This window comes from Homarus americanus, unplaced genomic scaffold (genome assembly GCF_018991925.1).
Source record: "Homarus americanus isolate GMGI-L3 unplaced genomic scaffold, GMGI_Hamer_2.0 scaffold24523, whole genome shotgun sequence".
NCBI lineage: Eukaryota > Metazoa > Arthropoda > Malacostraca > Decapoda > Nephropidae > Homarus > Homarus americanus.
The window spans coordinates 5,389,410-5,398,262 of record NW_024744357.1 but is presented as its reverse complement, the minus strand read 5'-3'; positions in this window follow the sequence as shown (position 1 = coordinate 5,398,262).

Here is an 8,853-nt window from a genome sequence, read left to right as displayed (position 1 = left end):
GTTAAGTCGCTGTGTGGTGCTATAAACTTGACCGGGAGATAAATTTTGGCGGGAAACATGGAAAACAACTTTTGGCGGGAAACAAAAAAACAACTTTTGACAAGGAAACAAAAAAAAAAAACTTTTGGCGGGAAATATGAAAACAACTTTTGGCGGGAAACATAATGCATCTTGTGATGTGCCTTCTTGCTACCTACAACACTGAGGAAAGGTAAAGTTGACAAGTTAAAATAAGGAGTGAATAATCTAGGGGTTGAAATACGTGGATGCAGCAAGTAAGGAACACACACACAAGAATCACTTATCGTGACAGACAAATTTAAGTTATGGAAGGGATAAGATTATCATGTTAACTGAGTAATTTAATATCATTATTATTAAGTATTGATTAAATTAGTTAATTAGGTACATTAAATAACACAAGTAAAACATAAATATACAATTATCAAAACACACCAGAATATTACCCAATAATTCTTACTTTAAACATTAAATACACAAACTATATACAACACAAAAACCTGATAGAAAATGGCAGCTCAGGTAACAAGTCTAGGTTGAGATGGCCAACCACAAGGAACCGGGGATTAACGCCGTAGTCCACAACCATCACAACACTACCAACAGTAGCCCTTAAATTCGTCGTCCACACCACGGAGGAAGAGGAACGCCTAACCTAACCTACCAGGCAGACACACTTGCCTCGATACCTCGGTCTCATAGTCAGATGGGAAACTGGTTCTGAAACGGTGCTCATTGGGGTCGAGTAGCTTCGTGAAGCAGTTTCTTCTCCTGGTGTCCAATTGGAGCAAGTGATGATTATGGTGGTAGAGTAAGGAGGGGACAGAGTCGTCACAATCTTCTAGTGGGAAACAGCAACAATAAAAAAAATTGACGGGAAACATGGAAATCATATTTGGCGGGAAACGTGATGCATTTTGGCGGGGAAATTAAAAACACCTTTAGGCGGAAATCATGAAGTATAGTACAGCAAATATTGTCATCTGTCATAATACTGTAAAGGGAAAACTTTTAGCGGGAAAACACGGACAAAAATATACTGTATATGGCAAAAACACGAAGCAATTATTGGTAATAAACATGTTTATTTTTTCGTGGGAAACTCGGTGTAATTTTTGGCGGAAAAGTGAGTTATTAAACCAACACCAGAACTATATTATTGGAAACTGACAAATGTTGTGAGGTTAAAGTGTTTGTTTGATAAAGTGTATCGTTAAAGTTGTTGGTAATAATGAAATACTACAACTACTACTACTAATAATAATATCCACAAAAAGTGGTCACAATTTCGATATTTGTAGAGAGAGAGAGAGAGAGAGAGAGAGAGAGAGAGAGAGAGAGAGAGAAGAGAGAGAGAGAGAGAGAGTTACTAGGTTGTGGATTCTCACAATTGGCATCTTCCATCAGTATACAAGTTTATGTCGGGTCTGTGGTGGTGTGGCTCAGACGGGTCAACCACCATAACTTCCGGAGCAAGACAACAAAAAAAAGAGAGAGAGAGAGAGAGAGAGAGAGAGAGATATCAGTGACGCAAACTTCCTGGAGCATCGTTATCAGAATTGGGTCGGATATGAAGGTGAGACGTGTAGTTGCTGCCGGGCCTTCGTCAGTAGCGGTAGGAGGTGCATAAGTAGCAGTCTCTTCCCTCTCCAAGAACTGCCTCTGGGTGTCTCATCTCAAAAGAAACGACCTCAGAGCGGTTGGTGACAAATGGCCGCTGGTCGGGGCGCGATGGGCGTGGTATGGATGCTGGTGGTGGGCGTGTGGGCAGCACAGAACACTCCTACCCGCGCCGCCGGTATAGAGGAAGGAGTGACGCTCGCCACTGGGCAGGCGGTGTGTGAGATCCATGAAGGGTCGACTCGCTCAGACGGTCTGGTCCACCTCCCGGAGTGGTCCAGCCCCAACACTACTTACTCTTACTACCTCCGGCCAGCGACCCGCCTGGACAAGATGGTGGTCCGCCTTCACATGACACTCACAAAGTTCGTCAAGCCCTCGGAGGTTCGGGCTGCCAAAACCAACGTCACCTTCAACAACGTCACTGAAGAGACCTGGCACCAGCTGACGGTGAAGAGGGTGAGCTTCGCCGGTGTGCGAGAGCTGGAGCATTACCTGTGGTATGAGGTGAGTCTCGACCACACACACCCTCACTACGTCAACACCGGCCACTACCAGTCCAGCTGGGTGCGCCCTCCAGGTCACCCTCCAGGTCACCCTCCACTACACGCTGGACTGTGACCCCCACCACCACTCGCCTCCACCGTAGCTTCAGGTAGTAGAGAACACCTCCTCTGACGGCTGGCACCGCTGCGTTGTGTCGTCACCACATCAACGACGACTAAGCTTGACTCAGTAAGTGAAGCCTGAACACTACCCACTGAGACGCTTCCATCACTCAACATAATATATTTATCTACTATTTGGTATTAAACTAAACCCTTCTAATGCGTTTTCCGCACTTGCCATTTTATTCTGGTTATCGCCAGACGATTTTATTCAGCTTAGGGTAACCTCCCGTAACCAAAGGGCTAATGATTGTTGGAGCAAACTATACTATGGTTACTTTCACTAATGTACAGTTTGTGGATTAACTCTGTGTGTGTGTGTGTGTGTGTGTGTGTGTGTGTGATTACAGTAGATCGTAAGTACAAGAAAAAATCACCTACATCACACTGTAAATACGGTACACGTCACTGTACCTGCAATCTAACCCAATACAGTAAATATGTTCGGCTAATACAAGATACAATAACGTTAAGAAACTCCCTCTACTGTTTACGGTTTATGTATCAGTGGTACTGTTTACATACAACGTGGTCCGGTTTGTATTACAGTGTCTCAAGATGAGGCTAATGTAGTATAGGAGTTTTTCTTGATCTTTCTACAGGTATAAGTAACCATGTTCTGTATGTGAAGTAACTTGATAAATAAATAAAAGGGATTCATGAGTCTGAATCTCTCTGGGGGTTCGTGGTTCAGGAGGTGAGGTGAACGGGTTTTAGTGGTTAACTGTATACTGTAAAACTGTAAGGTAATACGGGTCATTTTCCCATCAGTGTGACAAGTATGATTTGTTTGTGATTTAACTGTAACTAATTAACTCACACTGGTAAATCTGAGTGTTAAATAAAATATAAAATAAAGTGTATTATTATTAGTGTGTGTTATTGACCAAGTGTAGTGTAAGGGAGTGTGTGTGGTGTATCGATGAACCTTATCTTTCTCTTATTATACACCAACAAAAATATATAAAAAATTACATAAAAACATAAATAAAAACTATTCGTTAAAAATCCTGTAAATAAAAGAGAAAAACACACATTCATATAAATATTTATCACTACGTAGCACCGTGTAAAGAATATATTTTTTTTTCATGTAAAGAGGAAAACAAACACGCTACGTTATAATCATAATTTTTTCCACTTATCGTGTTTTTTTTTTTTCATGTTTACTTGTGAATATTTGAGGTGGTGAGAGGGTGAGCCTGGTGATAAACATCTGGATTAATTAACCTTATATTCGTGGCCATACTCCTTAGTGGCCACACTGTATAGTACTATCATCGGACATATTGTAGGTATACTCGTGTGTGTGTGTGAGCAATACATCTTATCTCTCTCTTATCTCTCGTGTACAGGAGTTATTGCCCAGTATTTACATAATTCTCACATTTATTCTCCCCCCCAACCCGTGTTATCGTCCGCTCTCCTCTGATAAAACCTGACGGAACAAATGACCTTGATAACAGGTAACCGGCTCATACATATACAGTACGAACATAAGGTCATAATATACACAAATAAATATTAATATACATCACCATACATATTTATATACATAGAAACATATATCAACATGCATCTATGTGGTATATATATATCAACACATACATACATACATAATGGTTGCCCCTCGTGTAACAAGGATGGCCGGCCCAAGGGCCACCTGGGCGTGAATTTGTTTAAGGTGTAGAAGCTGTGGCCAACACAACAACCACACCCTGAGTTAACGAGCTGCATGACCCAGTGTTTAAGGTGTAGAAGCTGTCGCCAACACAACAACCACACCCTAAGACTTAGGGCCTAAGTTAACGAGCTGCATTACCGAGTGTCATGGAATTGTCCAAGAAGACCGGACAATTCGCCAACTGCACTGGCTAACCATTATCCCGGAACACTATCTACAAATCGATTAACATCCAGGTCCCCAATTACTGCTGGGTAGACAGAGGCAAATGGCGTAAAGAAACTTGCCCATAGTTTCACCCTGCCCGGGATCGAACCCGGTCCACTCTCTTGCGAGGCGAGCAGGCTGACCATTACACCACAGGTCCCCCCACATACACTCAAAAGGTTCTTAAAAACAAAGAAAACAACACAATATTCAGTGGAACAACAAAACAAAGTATTAAGCCACGTTCTTAACAGGAAATCAAAATAGTAGGTTAGGTTAGGTCATATTAGGTTTGGTTAAGTTAGATAAGGTCAAGTTATATTACGTTAAATTATGTTACATTACGTTATTAACATACCCGAACATAATTATGCATATTGGTTCAGGTTCAATTATGTTATGCTATGTAAGATAGGTAAGGTTAGGTTAGGTTAGGTTAGGTAAATTCATGTTAGTCTAGGATTCTAGGTTAATTTGTTAGATTGTTAGGTTAATTTATGTTGTTAGGTTAGATTAATTTATGTCATGCTAAGTTATGTTAGACTACTCTAGGTTAATTTATGTTAGATTATGTTTGGTTAATTTAGGTTAGGTTATGTTAGACTAGACTAATTTATGTTATGTTATAATTAGGTTAGGTTATGTTAGACTAGACTAATTTATGTTATGTTATAATTAGGATAGGTTATGTTAGGGTTTAAAGACGTTCATAAAAATAAAATATATAAACCATCAAGTTGTGAAGAGGTAAAAGACACAATGTTTTAAAATTAAAATTAAAAGAAACGCGAAATTTAAAGTCATTAAGAGCATAAGTGAGGTCATTAAGCAGTCACAGCTGGCGGGAGGGATTCAGGTCCCACGCCGCCAATTTCTCGTGTCCTGAATCCCGGCTAATCCAGTAATATATTTCTTCCATGTTGAGGTAAAATTGTCGAAAAATCATGACTTGTCTGCCGTTTTTAGTTTGTTTTATTTCGAGGAAAAGGAAACAGCGGTTGCCACTTCCTCCACCACCAGATACTTAACCTAACCTAATAGAACCCAACCTAACATAACTTAACATTGTCTACAGCAGCCCACCGTAACCTAACCTAACCTAACCTGACCTACGATAACATAACTTAACCTAACTTAGCCTCGTCTAACCCCAACCTAGAATAATTTAACCCAAGTTTTTCTAGCCTAACCTATTAAACTTACCCTAATAAAACATAACCTTGTTTAGGCCAAATCTAACCCAACCTAACCTAGCCTAGCCTAGCCTAACCTAACCTAACATAAGCTATTCTGTCTTAGTAAATACATTAGTCATCAACAAGCTGAAATAGGTGCACCTTGTACTGAGCTATATGAACCATTAACTAATTATATAAACACCTACCCATCCTCACGAGTCTGCCATCAGCTCAGTACAACGTTTACTAAATATACAAAATAATTACGTCAGAAGAATAAGAATACTTCAGTCACGTAAATAAAAATAAATGTACATATCCATCTCGCCCTAATGTGTCCATGCGTGGTGATCCATTATAGAGCTCAGGGGCGGATCCAGGAATATCAGGAGGGGGGGCAGGTTCAAGAAGTGAGTGGGGGGGGACACGGCGAGCCCACTCTGCTGAGGGGGTTTTTTTTTGGGGCTGTAACCTCCTCCCCCTCAACATTTTTTTTAAATCTGATCCATATATCATGGGCATTTTGGGGCCATTTTGAAGCCATGTGCACTTGATGTTAGGAGATATTCTGAGGTCAATATTGAATACTTTTTACTATACAAAAAATGCCTGAGTACAATACTGCATTAAAGAAAAGTATTGGAATATTATAAAAATTACAAAACAACACTAAGTACACGAATGACACCAATAAAATTTTATAAACGTTGATTCTTTACAATTAGTGGCCATTTAAGCTGTCGGGGGAGGGGGGGGGGGAGTCCTTTTAGATGTTAACTTAGCAAGCTACCTTCAACCTACAAATGGCTTGACATAATTATTTAACTAAGACATAAAACAATAAATTTAATTTACCATATTTCGTCTGACAGCTGTACACCGCCACCATTAGTGCCTTGTTACCTCAGTCAAGGTTTGTTAGATCTCTCTCTTGTTTACTGACGAGGTGTATGATGCCTTTTACCGTTACTGGTGTTGTATATAGTGTGTGTCCGTGCCGTGTAGCTCCTATACGGCCCTCTAAACACTCCATCAAGCACACCATCAACATAACTCTGGTCACTGACTGTCTCGCCTACCACCTTCCTCTCTGGTGACCAACACACTCCACATACCTTGTTAAAACGTTAGGAAATTTATGTATCAGAGTTGTCTGTTCACTATTTTTATGTACTTAACTTACTTTACAGCAGGTTTTTATTATTGTGATGAGATTTTGACGTATTACAACCCAAGAGCCAGTCAGGTGAGGGTGAACGGAAGATGCTTTTGAAGAATCGATATAGTGTTAAATTAAACTGAAGGGAAGAGACTTACATATTACAATGGTGATTACAACAGGATGAGGGAGGAAACAAGGAGTATGGATTGACCTGACTCATTGAGAAACAAACGCGTTTACTACCCAGAATATCACACAGTAAAGTGAATTATTTAATAGACAAACACGTGCCCAGTATCAAGCTCAAGGACATACCCGTGTATCTTTATGTTCTTAACTCCCTAAAGGAAAATCGCAACTAGAAACCTCAAAGGATATATATTAACATCTTGCATAAATCTGGCAAAGTCAAGCAATATAAACACTTGAGTCAAATGTTCCAGCCTCTTCTTGTTCTTGTTCCATCTTCACTGGCCGTCGTTAGGGTCAATATATCTTACATCTTGATATATTTATGACAGGTTTACCTTGTTTAGGGTTTTCAGTTTCTAATCCTTTGTAATTAGTTTAGGAGGCATCAGAAGCGTTGTCATAAAACGCTTATCAGTCACACAACTTTATATTTATATATCCTATAGAAATAATATGATTATTAACCCCAAACCTTTAACGTAACTTTCTTGGGCTATCCTTTGTCAACGTACAGTTTACCAAATACCGAATGTTCTCAACCATTGTGAATTTGAATAGACTCTTTTTTGTGAATAAATATCCATGTATATATTCACCCTGTCACTCGTAAGGGGAGGGTGAACCCCCACCACTACCTCGCTAATCCACCAGTGGGGGCCATGGACCCATCCTCCCCAATACTGTACTCGAAAATTGTGTTAAAACAATAGCCTTTCAAAAAACACGTAAAGCCCAGATTTTTTTTTATAAAGTTTCTTGCTTATATATGTGTACACGAGTAAGTTAAATCTATGTGTAAAGAGGAGTACAGGTACCATTAGGTTGATTAATCTTCAGGTGAAATAAGATGGTGTCTAATCTTCAGGTGAAATAAGTTGGGGTGTCTGATCTTCAGGTGGATCTGAAGTCTATTTACCAAAACAATCTTTAAAAGACTCAGGACTCAGAAGGCGTCCACATTACATTATCTATTTCCCATGACAAGGAAGCAGCACACAGGGGCGGAAGGCGATACTATCTTGATAATTCTATTTACATCCCCAAGGTTTTTACATTTAGCACCAAAATACTTCACAGACAAGGTTGTTAGTCACAGTGTATATATTTACATTATATTACACTAACATTGTCATAACACATTCACTTAGCACCAATTTTGGATGTTACTTTTGTGTATTAAGTCAAACAGTTACATGTCGTATTTTTGCATCTGTAGTTATGTTAATTTTGTCTCCTTACCAGAAGCTCTGATTATCTCTCTGGGGATGATAAGCTGGAGCCTGACTCTGACATTACTACTATCAACTAACATCCGCCTCAGGTCTCCAGTGTGGGTCTTAATGGTAACATAATACCTTGCCCCAGACACTTGGTACATTTGTGTGTTTGTATATGTGAATGTTTGTGTGTATGTCTGTGTGTGCAAACTAGTGTATGTCTGTATGTGTGCTTGTGTATGCATGTGCCTGCTTGTGTATGCGTGTGCATGCTTATGTATGCGTGTTTGTATATGCAGGTATGTGCTTGTACTGTACAGTACTTGTTTTGCATGTGCATGCTCATGTATGTGTGCATATGGTACTTGTGTATAAATGTACATATTCATGTGTCTGTGCTCTTCTGTGCACAGGTACCTGTGTTCTTGCTTGTGTGTTTAACATTGTCATGGCCATGTTGCATAGCTTAATTAAACTTGTAGGACAAAAAATACAATAATCACCTGATCTTAATCACAGGTGTGAGTGGCAGGAGAGACGTGTTATCTGCAGTAAGATGACTGTTTGCATGTCTGCTGATTTTCCTCACAGATGGCAGTAAATAGTAGTTGGTACCAATCTCCAGGTAGGAGAACATTTCTGGATTTCAAGAATTATGAGACTTTCTTTATGGCTGTATTACTTGTCATATTTTCAGGACTCGGTCACGTACCCTCAAAGATTCCCTTACAGACCCCAGGTTAAGAAACCATTTTAAGGATTTCCTCCATTTCACCGATGCAAATACAATGTTATACTGTACTGTACTCTTCTTCCCTCTTATTTCATTTCCTCCCTTCACTTGGCCCTACATTAGGTGTACTCTGAGGACCACCTGATGATTAAACACCATAATGCTAACCTA